At 43.9% G+C, this 19,748-nt stretch overlaps 1 protein-coding gene and 3 pseudogenes across 1 annotated transcript in view; all 4 read right to left on the bottom strand.

The window, feature by feature from the left end:
- The window catches only part of LOC143958556 (dual serine/threonine and tyrosine protein kinase-like), a 304,078-nt gene that overhangs the window by 240,386 nt on the left and 43,944 nt on the right, over positions 1–19,748 (bottom strand). The window lies entirely within an intron of this gene.
- On the bottom strand, positions 5,091–5,209 carry LOC143959054 (5S ribosomal RNA; annotated as a pseudogene).
- On the bottom strand, positions 5,980–6,098 carry LOC143958757 (5S ribosomal RNA; annotated as a pseudogene).
- Positions 6,392–6,510, bottom strand: LOC143958724 (5S ribosomal RNA; annotated as a pseudogene).

Below are 19,748 nucleotides of genomic sequence, written 5' to 3' on the forward strand. Positions count from 1 at the left end.
CACTAGACATGTGCAGAGTAAAATATTTCGTTTCGGAATTTCGTTTTCGTCTGAAAACTTAATTTATTTAGTTACTCCCGAAATTCGTTTTTATTTATTTCATTTTTCGTTCAAAAATTGCATTCGTCCGAAAATCCACATGAATCACGGTCGAATCTGTCTTTGAAGGCTTATGGTGTCTGTCGAATGTATAAAGAAGATTCGACGGAGCTAGTATATAGCATACTTTAGAACCCTATTAAAGTCTATGGGACTCCAACGTTCAAAATCTAAAGTGCTCATTTTAAAGGCTAATTTGCAAGTTACTGTCCTAAAAAGTGTTTGGGGACCCGGGTCCTGCCCCAGGGGACATGGATCAATGCAAAAAAAAGTTTTAAAAACGGCCGTTTTTTCGGGAGCAGTGATTTTAATAATGATTAAAGTGAAACAATAAAAGTGTAATATTCCTTTAAATTTCGTAGGGGGGGGTTGTCTATAGTATGCCTGTGAAGGGGCGCATGTTTCCCGTGCTTAGAACTGTCCCTGCACAAAGTGTCATTTATGCAGGAAAAAAAGTCCTTTAAAATCACTCGCAGCTATAATGAATTGTCGGCTCCCGTAATACAGAGAACACTCATTGAAAGTCATTGATAAAAAAATAAATAAATAAATTTAAAAAAAAGCGTGGGGGTCCCCCAAATTCAATTACCAGGCCCTTCAGGTCTGGTATGGATATTAAGGGGAACCCCGCGTCAAATTTTAAAAAAAATTGACGTGGGGTTCCCCCTAAAAATCCATACCAGACCCTTTATCCGAGCACGCAACCTGGCAGGCCGCAGGAAAAGAGGGGGGGACGAGAGAGCGGCCCCCCCTCCCTCCTGAACCGTACCAGGCCACATGCCCTCAACATTGGGAGGATGCTTTGGGGGTCTGTGACCCCTCAAAGCACCTTGTCCCCATGTTGATGAGGACAAGGGCCTCATCCCCACAACCCTGGCCGGTGGTTGTGGAGGTCTGCGGGCGGGGGGCTTATCAGAATCTGGAAGCCCCCTTTAATAAGGGGACCCCCAGATCCCGGCCCCCCCCCTGTTTGAAATGGTAAGGGGGTACAAAAGTACCCCTACCATTTCACAAAGAAAGTGTAAAAAATGTTTAAATAAAACAAACACACTTTTGAAAAATTCCTTTATTAAAAAAAAAAAAAAAAAAAAAAAAAAAGATTCCAGCGGCGGTAATCCACTCTTGCTATCCATCGACGGACGGTCATCTCTCCAGCGATGTCTAATATCATCCAGCGCAGCGCAGCATCCTTCTTCTGTCTCCGTGGAGGAGACACTACAGACATTCCGGCGGCTGACGTTTGTTATATACGGAGGGCGGGGCCACCCGTCACCTGACCCCGCCCCCCTCTGACGCAAGGGGAAACCCGGGGTTCCCCGTGACGTAGGGGTGACCCCGCCCCCCTCTGATGTAACGGAAACCTGCCTGTGTTACATCAGAGGGGTGCGGGTCACCCCTACGTCACAGGGAACCCCGGGTTTCCCCTTGCGTCAGAGGGGGGCGGGGTCAGGTGACGGGTGGCCCCGCCCTCCGTATATAACAAACGTCAGCCGCCGGAATGCCTGTAGTGTCTCCTCCACGGAGACAGAAGAAGGATGCTGCGCTGCGCTGGATGATATTAGACATCGCTGGAGAGATGACCGTCCGTCGATGGATAGCAAGAGTGGATTACCGCCGCTGGAATCTTTTTTTTATTTTTTTATTTTTAATAAAGGAATTTTTCAAAAGTGTGTTTGTTTTATTTAAACATTTTTTACACTTTCTTTGTGAAATGGTAGGCCCTTACCATTTCAAACAGGGGGGGGGCCGGGATCTGGGGGTCCCCTTATTAAAGGGGGCTTCCAGATTCTGATAAGCCCCCCGCCCGCAGACCTCCACAACCACCGGCCAGGGTTGTGGGGATGAGGCCCTTGTCCTCATCAACATGGGGACAAGGTGCTTTGAGGGGTCACAGACCCCCAAAGCATCCTCCCAATGTTGAGGGCATGTGGCCTGGTACGGTTCAGGAGGGAGGGGGGGCCGCTCTCTCGTCCCCCCCTCTTTCCTGCGGCCTGCCAGGTTGCGTGCTCGGATAAAGGGTCTGGTATGGATTTTTAGGGGGAACCCCACGTCAATTTTTTTTTGAATTTGACGCGGGATTCCCCTTAATATCCATACCAGACCTGAAGGGTCTGGTTATGGATATTTAGGGGGAACCCCACGTCAAATTTTTTCTTAAATTTGAGGCAGGGTTCCCCTTAATATCCATACCAGACCTGAAGGGCCTGGTAATTGAATTTGGGGGACCCCCACGCTTTTTTTTTTTATTTATTTATTTATTTTTTTATCAATGACTTTCAATGAGTGTTCTCTGTATTACGGGAGCCGACAATTCATTATAGCTGCGAGTGATTTTAAAGGACTTTTTTTCCTGCATAAATGACACTTTGTGCAGGGACAATTCTAAGCACGGGAAACATGCGCCCCTTCACAGGCATACTATAGACAACCCCCCCCTACGAAATTTAAAGGAATATTACACTTTTATTGTTTCACTTTAATCATTATTAAAATCACTGCTCCCGAAAAAACGGCCGTTTTTAAAACTTTTTTTTGCATTGATACATGTCCCCTGGGGCAGGACCCGGGTCCCCAAACACTTTTTAGGACAGTATCTTGCAGAATCTTTTCTCTCTGTCAAATCTTTTTTCTCTGTCGAATATTTTCTCTATATAATCTTGGACTAATAGAGGTAAGGTTAGGCACATTCGAACATAGGTTCTATAGACACAGATTGTTGTCAGAGTCATGTCGAATCTCCTATTCTATATCGAACTGTTGTAACAATGAAAACGAAAATAAAGCATTTATTTATGTCGGATCTTTCGTTTTTCGGATTTTGTGCTTTCGTTATCGTTTGTCAAAACGAAAACGAAAATAGCTGAAATTCGGACGAAAATGCTTTCGGACGAAAACGAATGCACATGTCTATACAGCACCTGGTATTCCCAGACGGTCTCCCATCCAGGTACTAACCAGGCCCTACCCAGCCCATAGGCAATCTCTTTGGGCACCCTCATCCCTCTTGACAAATGCAAAGATGGTCACTAGGCCCGACCTTGCTTAGCCTTCGAGATCAGACGAGATCGGGCGCTTTCACGGTGATATGGCCGTAGGCAATCTCTTTGGGTATCCCCAACCCTCTTTGACAAGCGCCAAGATGGTCACCTTGAGAAACAAGGGAAAAAAACAAGTCAACGGCAAAAAAATAAAAAATTACGGCACCTTGTATTCCCAGGCGGTCTCCCACTCAGGTACTAACCAGGCCCGACCCTGCTTAGCCTCTGAGATTAAACGAGATTGGTTGCTTTCAGGGTGTCGTGGCCATAAGCAATACCTTTGGGCACTCTCAACCCTCTTGACTAGCACCAAGATGGTCACCTAGGGAAAGTAGGGGAAAAAACAAGTCAACGCCCAAAAAAAAAGAAGCAAATGGGACTGGTTATTGCCAGGATGTCTCACATTTGTTACTAACTAGTAGACATGTGCGCTTCGTTTCGTACGAATCGCAAATTCGTACGAATTTCTCAATTTGTACGTTCGGGAGGATCCGAAATACAAATTGCCGTGCGTCCGAATTCTGTACGGAATACGAACCTTTGTTTACGAATTCCGGATCTCAATCATTATGCTTATTATGACTTGCAGAAGACTTCTGTGATAGAAGTCAATGTAAATTGCCTGAAGACATCAGTGAAGGACTTTCAACCTCTCTGGGCAGGCTGCCAAGAAAAGAACAAAATGATACAATGTTTCTTCTTCAATGGGCTGAACTCCGTGTGTAGAAGTTTTCAGTTTAACCATTTAAAGACTAAATCTTTTCTGACACTTGTTGCTTACAAGTAAAAATCCAGTATTTTCTGCTAGAAAATCACTCAGAAGCCCCAAAAATTATATATTTTTTTTAGCAGAGACCCTAGGTAATAAAATAGCGGTTGTTGCAATATTTTGTGACGTGGTATTTGCGCAGAGGTCTTTCAAATGCAAATTAGCCCTTTATCACGGTGCAGGTGTCATTGCTGTATGTCACACTGCTGTATATCACGGTGCAGGTGTCATTGCTGTATGTCACGCTGCTGATGTCAGTGCTCTCCATCACGGTGCTGTTGTCAGATCACTCTATCACGGTGCAGGTGTCATTGCTGTATGTCACGCTACTAATGTCACTGCTCCCTAGAGGTCGACTGAAAAAAAAAGGGCTAACTTGCGTTTGAAAGACCTACTGGATTTTTACTTGTAAGCAACAAGTGTCAGAAAAGATTTAGTCTTTAAATGGTTAAACTGAGAACTTCTACACATGGAGTTCAGCCCATTGAAGAAGAAACATTGTATCATTTTGTTCTTTTCTTGGCAGCCTGCCCAGAGGATGAACGTCCTTCACTGATGTCTTCAGGCAACTTACATTGACTTCTATCACAGAAGTCTTCTGCAAGTCATAATAAGCATAATGAGCAATGTTTTTGCCTTTAAATTTATCGTAAAGAACGTTCGTACATGTTAACGACAATTCGTATTTCGTACGAAACAGAACGGAATTTCGGGCACGAAATACAAAGTACGAATTCATTTTATTACGAATCAAAACGGAACAGAACGAAATGAATTTATCGACGGCGTCCATGTCTACTAACCAGGGCAGACGCTGCTCAGCCTCCGAGATCAGACAAGATCAGACAAGATCAGGCACTTTCAGGGTGATGTGGCCGTATTAAATCTCTTTCGGCACCCTCAACCCTCTTGAGAAACTCCAAGATGGTCACCTTGGGAAACAAGTGAAAAAACTAATCGTCGCCAAAGAAAAAAAAAGAAACCTACGGCACTTGATAATCCCAGGGGGTCTCCCCATCCAGGTTCTAGCCAAGCCCGACCCTGCTAAGCCTCCGAGATCAGGCGCTTTCAGGGTCATGTTCCCATAGGCAATGTCTTTCGGCACACTCAACCCTCTTGACAAACGCCAAGATGGTCACCTTAGGAAACAAGGGAAAAAAACAAGTCAACAACAAAAAAAAAGAAACCTACAGCACTTGGTATTCCTAGGGGGTCTCCCATCCAGGTTCTAACCAGGCCCAACCCTGCTAAGCATCCGAGATCAGATGAGATTAGTTGCTTTCAGGGAGATGTGGCCATGGGCAATCGCTTTGGGCACCCTGAACCCTCTTGGAAAAAAAAGCCAAAAAAAGAGAAGCCTATGGCACCTGGTATTCCCAGGCAGTCTCTCATCCGGGTACTAACCAGGCCTGACCATGCTTAGCCTCCGAGATTAGTCACTTTGAGGGTGATGTGGCCATAGTCAATTTCTTCAGACACCCTCAACCATCTTGACAAACGCCAATATAGTCACCTTGGGAAACAAGGGAAAAAAACAAGTAAACGCAAAAAAAAAAAATAAGCCTACGGCACCTGGTATTCCCAGGCGGTCTGCCATCCAGGTATTAACCAGGCTCAGCCCCTGCTTAGCCTCTGAGGTGAGACAAGATGGGGCGCTTTCAAGGTGATGTGGCCGTAGCCAATCTTTTTGGGCACCGTCAACCCCCTTGACAAATGCCAAAATGCACTTTGGGGAAACAAGGGAAAAAACAAGTCAACGCCCAAATGAAAAAAAAAGGAAGCCTACAGCACCTTGTATTCCTAGGTTATCTCCCATCCAGGTACTTACCAGGCCCGACCCTACCCATGGGCAATCTCTATAGGCAACCTCATCCCTCTTGACAAACGCAAAGATGGTCACTAGGCTCGACCATGCTTAGCCTCCGAGATCAGATGAGATTGGGCGCTTTCACAGTGATATGGCTGTATGCAATCTCTTTGGGTATCCTCAACCCTTTTTGACAAACGCCAAGCTGGTCACCTTGAGAAACAAGGGAAAAAAACAAGTCAATGCCAAAAAGAAAAAAAAAAAGAAGCCTATAGCACCTGATATTCCCAGGTGGTCTCCCATCCAAGTACTAACCAGGCCCACCACTGCTTAGTCTCCGAGATCAGATGAGATGGTGCGCTTTCAGGGTGATGTGGCCGTAGGCAATCTTTGTGCAACTTCAACCCTCTTGACAAATGCCAAGATGGTATCCATGGGTAAAAAGAGAAAAAAGAAAAGAAACCTACATCACCTAGTATTCCCAGGCGCTCTCCCATCTGCGTACTAACCCGGCCCGCCCCTACTTCTCCTCAGATATGCGGTGAGATGGGGCGCTTTTAGGGTGATGTGCCCGTAGACAATCTCTTTGGGCACCCTCAACCCTCTTGACAAATGCCAAGATTGTCACCTTGGGAAACAAGGGAAAAAACAAGTCAACACCAAAAAAATAAAAAAATAAACCTACGGCACCTGGTATTCCCAGGCGGTCTCCCATCCAGGTACTAACCAGGCTCGACCCTGCATAACCTCCGAGATCAGATGAGATGGGGTGTTTTCAGGGTGATGTGCCCATAGGCAATTGCTTTGGGCACCCTCAACCCTCTTGACAAACACCAAGATTGTCACCTTGGGAAACAAGAGAAAAAAAGTCAACACCAAAAAAAAATAATAATATTTACGGCACCTGGTATTCCCAGGCGGTCTCCCAACTAGGTATAAATCAGGCCCGATGCTGCTTAGCCTCCGAGATAAGATGAGATTTGTCGCTTTCAGGGTGATGTGGCCTTAGGCAACCACTTTGCGCATGCTCAACCCTCTTGACCTCTTGATGGTCACCTCAACGCCAAGTCAACGCCAAAAATAAAACAAAAAACAAAAAGAACGCTACAGTGGTCACCTTGGGAAACCAGGGAAAAAAACAAGTTGATGCCAAACCTACGGCACATGGTATTCCTGGGGGTCTCCCATCCAGATCTAACCAGGCCCGACCCTGCTTAGCCTCTGAGATCAAACAAGATCGGTTGATTTCAGGGTGTCGTGGCCATAGGCAATCTCTTTGGGCACCCTCAACCCTCTTGACAAGCGCCAAGATGGTCACCTCAACGCCAAGTCAACGCCAAAAATAAAACAAAAAACAAAAAGAAGCCCGTGGCACTGGGTATTCCCAGGAGGTCTCCCGTTTGTTACTAACCATTTCAGACGCTGCTCAGCCTCCGAGATCAGACAAGATCGAGCACTTTCAGGGTGATGTGGCTGTAAGAAATCTCTTTCTGCACCCTCAACCCTCTTGACAAACGCCAAGATGGTCACCTTGGGAAACAAAGGAAAAAAACAAGTCAACGCCAAAAAAAAAAGAAACCTACTGCACATGGTATTCCTGGGGGTCTCCCACCCAGGTTCTAACCAGGCCTGACCCTGCTAAGCCTCTGAGATCAGACAAGATCGGTTGCTTTAAGGGAGATGTGGCCTTAGGCAATAACTTTGGGCACCCTGAACTCTCTTGAAAAACGTCAAGATGGTCACCTTGGTAAACAAGGGAAAAAAACAAACCAATGCCAAAAAAAAAAAGACGCCTATGGCACCTGGTATTCCCAGGCGGTCTGCCATCCAGGTACTAACAAGTCCTAAATCTGCTTAGCCTCTGAGATCAGACGCTTTCAGGGTGATGAGTCCATAGACAATCTCTTTGGGCACCCTCAACCCTCTTGACAAACGCCAAGACTGCCACCATGGAAAACAAAGTAAAAACAAGTCAACGGCAAAAAAAAAAAAAATTCCTAGAGCACCTGGTATTCCCAGGCGGTCTCCCATCCAAGTACTAACCAGGACCGCCACTGCTTAGTCTCCGAGATCAGATGACATGGTGCGCTTTCAGGGTGATGTGGCCATAGGCAATCTCTTTGGGCACCTTCAACCCTCTTTTTTTTTTTTTCAGTTTAGTTTTTATTAGAAATATTTTCAGAACATAACAGAAGTATAAATTTCCATACATATTTGTTACAAGAGGTCGTTATAGGTGTATAAAATTCCATAATGTCATGATAGTATCAATAATCAGCAGTAAATCTTGAGCCAGTATACATATATCACACATGGAACATTTGGATCAATAGTCAACAGCATTGATTAAATTTTTTTACAGGTGATTAATGTAGTACTTAACAGTTGCAGACTTTCCTTTACACGTAAAAGGATATATACGCCTCTAAGTTAGGAAAGCAGATATATAGAAAAGGTGAAAGAAAAAGAAGACCATAGAAAAAAAGAAAAGAAAAAGAGAACTGAGAAAAACCAAGACCGGGATTTAAGTGGTCTGGCAATAAATCCTCTAACAAAATATAATCTGAAGAGTATTATATTACCAATTTGGACCTCCAGTATGGACCTATAGGTATATATCCGCTATGGTACAGCATAAATAACTTCCTGCCTTATCTCTTGAAAGTAATGGACTCACCCTTTTGGGCAAACTTCAGTATTTACTAGTATAATCTCACGACTACTGTGGAAATTTTTCCAGCCAGCATTTCCACCTACCATCAATCTGTCTCTTGGAACCTGATTTTACAGCCCATAAGGCTTCCCCATTTGTAGTGTGTTTGTATGATAGGATATATGTCCGAAATGTTTTTGGGAACATCACTTTTCCACTTCCTAGTAATAAGTAATCTAGCCGCAATCAGTATATGTGTAACCACCGTGCGAAAATCTGGCGGAAATACCTCAATTCCCAGATTAAATAGAGCCAAGCTGTTCTTTGGATATGTAATCAACCCGGTAATAGAGGAAATTAATCGAAACACAGCATTCCAAAAACTAGTTATATGTTTACAGGTCCACATGATGTGCATAACGTTACTCACCTCTCCACATCCCCTCCAGCATAAAGAGGAATGACCTGGAAAAAACGTATGAAGACGGTATGGAGTCAAGTACCATCTCAACGTGATTTTGTGAGTCAATTCCCAGTGATTCACACACTTTGATGATTTATACACAGTGTTTAGGGCTTTTTGCCATTGTTGAGATGTGAATGTGGTCTGCATTTCTGTCTCCCATTTCTGATATGGTACTGATTTAATAAAGGTGGTTTTGCGTTGAAAAAGCGTGTAAAAAATGGAGATCCCTTTTGGGGTAGCAGCAGAGACTGTGAAAAATTTCCAAGCAGCTTCTTGAATATATAAATGATGAACCCCTAACGGTTTTAAGAGATGGGAGATCTGATCATATGTGTAACGTTCACTACTTGGAAGACCGTATTGTTCTTGCCGCTGTGGGAATGTTTTTAGGAAGTCGTTATGGAACATATCACTTAACTGGGTAATCCCCCTGGACGTCCAATTAATAAGTCTAATGTTTGGAATAGCACCTTCAATTGTAACCAGGGGTATTGGTATTTCTATTTGTTTATCCGACGGGGTTAAGGCACCACATAGATCCCTCCAAGCTTTTCATGAGGCCCGGAGGGTCATGGGTAAGTTTTGTAAAGGAACATGGCTCCAACTATCAAGTAAAAGAAGGTGAGAAAGATCTCTGGTGGGGCTTAGGGTCTGTTCTAGTTTGCACCACGGAATGTCTGCTCCACATAGGAACCATGTTCTAAGTTGAGTGAGCAGAGATGCACGGTAGTAGTCCAGCAGGACTGGGAACCCCATACCCCCTGCCCCTCTTTGTTTAGCTAATATGACTGTGGTACATCTCAGTTTTTTTTTAGTTAGATATATTTTGTCAGTATGGAATCTAGTGCTTTTAAATGGGTGGTCTTGAGGGGTATTGGGAGGGTGCGGAAGATGTATAAGATTTGGGGAAGAAGTAACATCTTAAAAGACGCTAGGCGTCCAGACCATGTTAATTCGGATTTGGCAAGTCGAGCGGTTTGTAAGGTTAATTTCTTTATAAGGGCATGATAGTTAGTATCTGCTAATTTAGAGGGGTCTTTGGTAATTTGGAGGCCAAGATAAGTTATTTGTTCTGCAGTCCATGAGTAGGGGAATTGGAGTTGTAGTCGATTTTGAAGAGCAGGTGGGACATGTATAGGGAGAATTAGTGATTTGGTGAAATTAACTTTATAATAGGAGATTTTACGAAATTCGTTAAGGACTATGTGGGCATTGATTAAGGAATGTGACGGGGAGGTTAGGAATAAAATAACATCGTCGGCAAATACGTTTATTTTATGAGTATGATTGGGGAAAGAGAAACCTGTGATATTTGGGTGGGATCTAATTTTTTCCGCTAGGGGCTCCATAAGAAGGTTGGAAATAAAAGGGGAGAGGGGGCACCCCTGTCTAGTCCCGTTGGAGATTGTAAAGGATCGCGATAGTGTATTGGATGTGTATACTTGTGCGGAAGGTGAGGAGTATAAGGCTAATATGGCTGACAATATAGGTCCCCCAAGGCCAAACTTTTTAAGGGTATGGACCATGTATTCCCAGTGTATCCTGTCAAACGCCTTCTCCACATCCAAAGATAGGAGCAGAGAAGGCGTCCGACAGGAATTTTTACAGTGGAGGATATCCACCACCCTGCGAGTTGCGTCCGATGGCTGCCTACCAGGTGTGAAACCCGATTGGTCAGGATTAATCAAAAGAGGAATAAGCTGGGCTAGTCTCTGGGCAATTATTTTAGCGTATAATTTAACATCTGTATTTAAAAGAGAAATCGGACGGAAATTGGTGGGTTCATCAGGGCTTTTCCCCGGTTTGGGTATAGTGACAATGTATGCTTTAAGCATTTCAGGGGGGGAACGAAAATGTCTGTATTGCATGAGTAAATGTATCTTTTAGAGGAGACACTAGAGTGGAGGCAAATGTTTTGTAATAATCATTGGGTAGCCCATCTGGGCCTGGGGATTTGCCAATCGGTTGAGAGTGGATTGCTTCCTGTATTTCTAGTGGTGAGATTGGTGCATTTAAAGATTGTAGTTGTTCCCGGGAAAGGGCCGGGAGAGCTATCTCCTCCAAAAAACCTTATATGTCTGATTCTGAGGGTTGATAGGTGTTTCCATCCTGCTGGAGGTTGTACAGGGTAGAATAATAATTAGCGAAGGCATCAGCAATACCCTTAGGATCAATGATCCTGCCGTTGCCCACAGAGCATTTAATATAAGGGATTCTGGTACGGGCTCTGTGTTCTTTTAAAATATAGGCCAGTAATTTACATGCTCTATTGCCCAGAGCATAATGATTAAACCTTAATAGCTGCGATATATTTATCATAGCGTTCTAAAAGCATACGTCTAAGATCACAACGGAGTTTGGTCAATTTATCTGCCAGAGAAACCATGGGTGCGACCTTATTCTGGATTTCAAGTGATTTAATCTCTTGTAATAGGAGATCTAGTTGTTTATTTTTTTGTTTATTAATTCTCGAATTTAGTTGTATCATTATGCCCCTTATGTATGCCTTATGGGCACACCACAGAACTGACGGGTCAGAGACTGAGGATGAATTAATTTCAAAATATTCCTTTAATTTGTTTGATATGAAGGTCGCATGTTCGGGTACACTGAGCAGATTAGAATTGGCCCTCCACACAAAATCTCCCAAATAAGCGTTCCCCTCCGCCACCGCGACTGACACTGTAGCATGGTCAGACCATGAGATGTCGTGGATGGCGGAGGAGGACAGCTGTTGCAACACAACTCTATCTACTAAAATCATGTCAATACGAGAGTAGGAATTATGTCTGGCATTATGTGGAATGAAAAGTCCCTTTCTCCTGGGTGCTGACACCTCCAGGCGTCGTAGAGCTCTTCCGAATGAAAGAGCGTTTGTAGGGAAGACAAAGGGCGTCTGGACTTAGTGGTAGTGTCGATTGCATAGTCTGCGGTAAGATTGAAATCTCCAAAAACCACCAAGGCCCCTTTCTTAACAGTGGATATGCTCTTTAATAGCCATTTTAGGAAACTCATCTGGTGGGAGTTTGGAGCATAGAGACAAACGATCGTGTAGGTTTTGTTATTTATATCTCCTATTAAGATCAAATACCTCCCTTCCTTATCCGGGATTGTCTCCAGTTCTTTAAAAGAAACAGTATCTCTAATGGCGATGGCAACTCCTCTGGTTTTTTGTGCAGCAGAAGCAAAAAAGATTTGGGGATATCTGGGATGTTTTAATCGAAACTGATCAGATGGTAGCAGATGGGACTCCTGGATGCATAAAATATCAGCCTGCAGTTTCAGAGCTTCCTTCCATAGAGCAGTTCTTTCCACAGGGTGATTTAAGCCGTAAGTGTTAAAAGAGATTATGTTCAACATTTTACCTTACTATCGGATGATGGGTAGTTGCGTTCGTATTGGACGTGATTACGTCTATAAAAGATCCACGAGTCCATATTCGAGGGTTCAGTTCCACAGAGTGACAAGAAGTAAACATGCTTGGTACTGAGGTCCATCCTGGAGAGAGTAGAGGAGTAAAAACAAAAAAGCAAACCAAAACTAGCAAAAATAAACATAGTAGAAACAGGTAAAGGTCTGTATCCCAAACAGTAGGAGTATAAAGAGGGATTACGAATTGAATTCTGAGGCAGTAGGACTGCCCAACAATATTTGGGGTGAAGTATAATGTCTTAGCCATCTAAGTGGCCATGAGAACTAAAACGTTGCGTTAAAGTGGTAGCGTAGGGTGTTCAACCAGTGTATTTTCATTTCTTAGCTTTGTGCTTGCGAGAAACTGTTTGGCCAGGAGTTATCGGTGTAGCAGTGGAAGCTGGGGTAACTGTTGAAGATTCTGGAATGATGTCACATGTCCTTAATAGAGCCAGCCCTTCTTCTAACGTAGTCACTACTTCAGTGTGATCATCTCTTGAAATAGTTAGCTTTGAAGGGCATCCCCAGCGATATATAGAATGGCATGGGATCTGTGTTTTGTTCCTGGCTCTGTACACTGGTTGTTCCCTCGTCTGTACACCCGCTGGCCCCATTATGAGAGGGTTCTCACCATCCCTGTGCAGAGTTCCCGCATCTGTAGACATGTGCACATTGAGGAGTTCTTACCGTTGCTGTGCTGAGCTCCTGGGTCTGTACAGCTGCTGGCTGCTGTGCCCATTAAGAGTGGGCACAGTCTGTGCTGAGTTCCCAGTTATGTACACCTGCTGTGCCCATTCTGAATGGTTCTCACCATCCCTGTGCTGTGTTCCCAGGTCTGTATAACTTTTTCCCCATTATGAGGGGCTCCCATGTTTGTACACCTGCTGGCTGCTGTGCCAGTTGTGAGTGGTTCCCACCATCCCTGTGCTGAGCGCTTGGGCACAGGTGTACAGACCCATGAGGGGTTCTCACCATCCCTGTGCTGTGCTCCCAGTTCTGTAAACCTGCTGGCACTAACCCTGTGATGATTTCCCAGGTCTTTACACCTGATGTGATTATGAGGGGTTCCCAACATCCTGGTGATGTGTTCCCACGTCTATACAGCTTACAACTGCTATGCCCATTATGTAGGCTTCCCACCATCCCTGTGCTGAGTTTCCAGGTCTGTACACCTGTTGTGCCATTATGAGGGGTTCCCAGGGCAGATGGAAGAATTTGGCACATTACAGTATATATTTAAGAATTTTAAGACCCTTTTGCATTTACCCAACTTTGAAGCATCAGCATGCAAGAAAAATCCATGCGTTTTAGGCTACTTTCTCACTGAGGCGCTAAAAATAGCACTTGCAAAGCGCTCTGAAGAAGCGGCTCCTCACACTGTAGCGGATGTTGTTAGGCACCTGTGGACCTGTAACCTGTCATTATCCTGTGTTAGGAGGGTAACTTTGTGCTTTTTTTTTATAGTAATTCCTTTAACCACTTGCTTACTGGGCACTTAAACCCCCCTCAGTCCCAGACCAATTTTCAGCTTTCAGCGCTGATGCACTTTGAATGACAATTGCGCGGGCATACAACACTGTACCCAAATGAAATTTTTATCATTTTTTTCCCACAAATAGAGCTTTCTTTTGGTGGTATTTAGTTACAGCTCAGAGTTTTATTTTTTGCTAAACAACCAAAAAAAGATGCAAAAAAAAATAAAAAAAAAATCATGTTTTAATAGTTTGTTATAAAATTTTGCAAACGGGTCATTTTTCTCCTTCATTGAAGTGCGCTGATTAGGCGGCACTGATGGGCTGCATTGGTGGGCACTGATGGGCTGCATTGGTGGGCACTGATGGGCTGCATTGGTGGGCACTGATGGGCTGCATTGGTGGGCACTGATAGGCATAGTTAAGGCGGCACTAATAGGCACAGATAAGGCGGCACCGATAGGCACAGATAAGGCGGCACTGATGGGCAAAGATGGGCACAGATAAGATGGCATGGATGGGTGGCACGGATAAGTGGCACGGATAGGTGGCACGGATGGGCACTGATAGGTACCACTGATAGATGGGACTGATGGGCACTGATAGGTGGCACTGCTGGGCATTGCTGGGCGGCACTGCTGGGCACTGATGGGCGGCACTGGGGTGCAGCACCTTTGAGGCACATTGTGGGCACTGTGGGTGGCACTGTGGGTGGCACTGTTGGTGGCACTGCTGGATGGCACTGTGGGTGGCACTGTGGGCACTGCTGGGTGGCACTTACTTTTATTCAGGATGGCACTGCGGTGGGCAGGTGGGCACTGGCAGGGGGCAGGTGGTCAGCTGTGTTGCTGGCCGTGATCGGGACTGATCAGATCAGCCGGTCATTTAAAGGTGTTTACAACACCTTTACATTTGTTTGCAGATATTAAAGATTTTAACTATCTGGTGGAGCTCTGTACAGAAACCAATCTGCTTCTAGGTTTGTCAGTTTGATTGAACAAGCGAAAGTTATAAAGCAGATTGTCTACTGTATTTTGCACTCTCCAGTTTTAATAAATCAACCCAATTGTGCTCTGTTGGCAAGGATCCTTTCCAGCCGGCAGACCGCAATAGCGCTGTGGATGGAATTCCCCATCAATACAGATATGTCTATGGGGGAACAAGGAAAGGGAAAAAAAAAACACATAATCCACAAGTTGCTCAATATGTAAATATGGCCCAATTAAAAATATACCAAATATAAAATACAAATACCCACCAGCGCATAAGTGTATCTAACCCAATATAAAATACACATGAAACAAAATATATATAAAAAAATTTAATTATGGGACCTGCAAATCATGTCCATGTATGTGTGGCTGCAGCTCAATAGTGCAGAGAATGTTCCTCAATCAAATGTCATGGACAAAACAATGATGGCTAGCATAGAAGATAAATGGCTTAAATGAAGATTCAAAGAACAGTATAAAATCAAATGCACTTACCCCTCTGATGCCATGGTAGATTTTTTAGAAATCCTAAAATACAAAAACAGGTTATAGTACAAACAGAAGTTCAAATGGAAATAAAAAATATTAACCAGTATTAATGCAGTGCACAGTAACTGGCAATAATAAACAATAATAATAATCTACACAATATCTATAACTATAAAAAGGGAGGCAATCTTCAAAATGGCAATCCAATATCGCAAGCGATCTCAGGATCAGGAGTTCTGCTTGAAATGGCTGTGTTTGTAGAATTTATAGAGGTTTGGAATTGCGGACAACCAATAGGACTTTTTCTTTTTTTTTATATACTACCAATGATTGGCTAAGCCCTTTTTACACTGATGTCTGAAAATTAGGAGCCTTAAAGAGGAGGGCCGTTTAAAAAAAAAAATAATTAAAAGTCAGCAGCTGCAAACACTGCAGCTGCTGACTTAATAAGCCAACTTACCTGTCCAGGGCGCCCGCGATGTCGGCCGCCCGAGGCCGACCCGTCCCTCGGCTCTTGGGTCCCGGCGCCGCCGTTCCTTCTAAGGGAAACAGGCAGTGGAGCCTTGAGGCTTCACTGCCCGTTTCCTACTGCTCATGCGCGAGTCGCGCAGCGCTTTGTGAATGGGACGCGCTGTGTTCTGGGACACACAGTCCCTAGAACACAGCGCGACCCATTACCCAGAAGACAACGCGACGAGGGAGAAGAAAGAAGATCTCCGCGGAGGAGGAAGAAGATTAGGATTATGTGCCTAGCAACAGGCATTTCTGGTAAGTAAGAAGAAAAAAATTTCTTCATTTTTTTTTTTTTGATTTTTTTTAAATTTTTAATATTTTTTTTTTTTTCAGGGTGGCCCTCCACTTTAAGGTCTGAGTCTATCTTTTTTTGATTTCTCATCTCCACCTTTGTCTGTGACAAGTCTGGGACATCATGCCTCATTAGCATAAAAAAAAAAAATCACACCTGTTCAGTATTGCTCTTCAATGTTGATGTATACGTTCTACTGAAACAGACATCTGAGTCTCAAATTGCTTCATAATTGTCACGTTATAAAAGTCTAATCTCTTTACGCGCAAAAACAATTCTCCCCAAATATGCAAATCATAGAACTCATTTTAATAGATGTCGTTTTAGTTTTCTGCCTTAGTACCTGTAATTTTAAGTTTTAGCCCAGTTTCACACTGCTGCGATCTCAGACATAGCATGTGATTCGCACCCGCACCGCAGGTGTCGATCACATGCGATTTCTATGTAATGCCAGTACAGGCACACAGTTGTATGTCTGAACTCACATTAACCACCTCGCGCCCGCCCTATAGCCGAATGACGGCCGTAGAGCAGGCGCGTTCATCCGGGTGGTCGTCCCTTGGCGTCCTGATGTTTACTTACGCAAGTAAGTTCGGTGTTCGCCGTGTCCCCCGGGGACAGGCAAACACAGATCGCTGTAAACGGCCAATCACAGCGGCCGTTTACAGCGTGATCGGCGTGTCCAATGGGAGATGATCTCATATGTAAACATATGAGATCATCTCTCAGCGCCGCTCTCCCTCCTCGCACAGACAGTGTGAGAGGGGAGAGATGAACGGCTGCAGCGGCAGCCGTTCTGCCTCTAGTGAAAAAAAAAAGTAAAAAAATAAAATAAAAAGCGCCATCCTCCCCCAGCAGTGCCATCCTCCCCCAGCAGTGCCATCTGCCCCAGTGCCACCTGCCCCAGTGCTACCTGCCCCCAGTCCCATCCACCCCAGTGCTACCTGCCCCCAGTGCCACCTGTTAGTGCCACGTATAAGTGCCATCTGTCATCAGTGCCATGTGTCATCAGTGCCATAGTGCCATCTGTCATCAGTGCCACGTATCAGTGCCATCTGTAATTAGTGCCACCTGTCAGTGTCACGTGTCATCAATGCCACTTATCAGTGCCATCTGTCATCAGTGTCACGCGTCATCGGTGCCATGTATTAGTGCCATCTGTCATCAGTGCCACGTATTAGTGCCACATGTCTTCAGTGCCACATATTAGTGCCACGTGTCATCAGTGCCACGTATAAGTGCCACGTGTCATCAGTGCCACATATTAGTGCCATCTGTCATCAGTGCCACATATTAGTGCCATCTGTCATCAGTGCCACCTGTCATCATTGCCACGTATCAGTGCCATCTGTCATCAGTGTCACGTGTCATTGTCCTGGTGCTTCAAAAGTGTAATAACTAGTCAACAAGTTAGATGTGTAATTTATGTTCCTAGAACACATGATGGCACTACCTGCATGTTGGGCCTCTCTATGTGGCCAGGCTGTGAAAAAGTCCCACACATGTGGTATTGTAATACTCAGGAGGAGTAGCAGAATTTTTTGGGGGGGTGTCATTTGTGGTATACATATGCCACGTGAGAGAATTACCTATTACAATGACAATTTTGTGGAGAAAAAAAAAAAAAAAAGAAGAAAAATCTTAATTTTGCAAAGAATTGTGGGGAAAAAAATGACAACATCAAAAAGCTCACTATGCCTCTTACTAAATACCTTGGAATGTCTACTTTCCAAAAAGGGGTCATTTGGGGGGTATTTGTACTTTCCTGGCTTGTTCGGGTCACAAGAAGCGAGATAGGCCACCAGTACATCAGATGTGATCAATTTTGTGCGATTCGCACCACACCTTGTAGACTCTCTAACTTTCACAATGACCAAATAATATCCACTAATTTGGGTTATTTTTACCAAAGATATGTAGCAGTATAAATTGTGGCCAAAATTTATAATTTGCATAATTCTGTCACAGAAACAAAGAAATATGCGTTTTTAAAATTTTTTGGACTTTTTTCATTTATAGCGCAAAAAATAAAAACCCCAGAGGTGATCAAATACCACCAAAAGAAAGCTCTATTTGTGGGGAAAAAAAAGGACAAAAAATTCATTTGGGTACAGTGTTGCATGACTGAGTAATTGTCATTCAAATTGTGAGAGCACCGAAAGCTGAAAATTGGTCTGGGCAGGAAGGGTGTTTAAGTGCCCAGTAAGCAAGTGGTTAAATTCACAGGGAAAAACAAAAGTAATGGGACCCCCTCCCACACTGAAAATCGGATGGCATAGGTGTTCTTACCTATGCAAGTTCACAGTTGACACTGCGATCTATGAACCAATCTGGTGGTGTTAATAACAATGTAATGCATCTGCCATGGTTTGCAGAAGCCAGTGTGAACTGCCTGTGGGAGAGGAGCGATGTGGGAACAAATGCTGGAATTGCACTTGTTCCTACATTGCAGCAGTGTGAACCTAGGCTTAGGGCCAGTTCACACCAGATGCCATTCCGTGTGATTTTCTCTGCACTAAAAAAGCATATTTATCGAATACATTTTCCATGTATTCCAATGGCTCTAGTTCACACCAATGCAGTCAGTTCGTCAGTTTCTGCATGGTAAACTGACTGGAACTGACTGCACTGGTGTGAACTAGAGCCATTGGAATACATGGAAAACACTGTGTATGCATATAATGCATAAAAAAGCGCACGGAACTGCATGCAGTCAGACTTTGGGGTAATTTTACAGACATTTATGAGGGTTCATACAAATAAATCCCTTCAAATCACCCTTGAAGTCGCCAAAAGTAGTACAGGCATTACTTTTGGTAATCAGTGCATTGCCACAAAGTCGGCATTGCACCAATTTGGACGGCACCATTGCCGGCAATAGTCAAATCGACTCAATGTGAATGTGGGCTATTTTTTTTTTTAAACAAAGTTACATGGCCCTTTGTCATTTCCAGCAGCATTGCACATGGTAATGGTGGCTCACTTTTTTAAAACCATCATACCTATTTAATGAAGTTTTGTTTAAGGCTGATTGTACCTTATTAATGTTAGGTGCCTTTCACACATGGCATGTCTATTTTGATAGACTGCTAGCTCAGTGAGGATCACTCTGTTTATGCGTTGCATTTAAAAAATTGAAAGGTAGAAAAAGTAAAAAGCCCCACCTACTCAATGGGCAGGGGCATTTTGAAAGCGCTAAATACAGTGCTTCCAAGCCGCTCAAAAATGCTGCTTGGAGGAATTTTTCTAACATCCCGCAAGTGCACTGCCCCAGTGTGAAAGCACACAATGCACAATGGGAGGCAGTTTCCAGGCACTTTTTAGAGGCCATTTTTAGTGCTAAAATGTCTGAAAACCACCTCAGTGTGAAAGGGGTCTTAAGGAGATTGTATAGTGTATGACCACCCTAAATGTGCATAACAAGACAGAAAAACTAGGTCTATGCAATGCGTTTTTGTTATGGTTGAAGTCAAGATCTCAAATAGGATACAAGTCCCTGGCATATTCCCTAATCTGTAGTGTCTTAATACAGTAAACATAAGGAACACAGCAAATCAATTTCCCTCATGCTTCATTCACAAATAGAACATAATCGCCAATTTACAGTAAACTGAAAGATACACTTGAGTATCTGCACTTCAAAATAAGCCCCTCTATCACCTGGAATGTTATTGACAAGAGACACTAAAATCTTTTGCATTTTCAGCTGGCCATACAAAAGACAATCTGATTGTACAGAGGTTGTGC

This window comes from Lithobates pipiens, unplaced genomic scaffold (assembly GCF_037356315.1).
Source record: "Lithobates pipiens isolate NorthernLeopardFrog02 unplaced genomic scaffold, aLitPip1_a1.2 Scaffold_107, whole genome shotgun sequence".
NCBI lineage: Eukaryota > Metazoa > Chordata > Amphibia > Anura > Ranidae > Lithobates > Lithobates pipiens.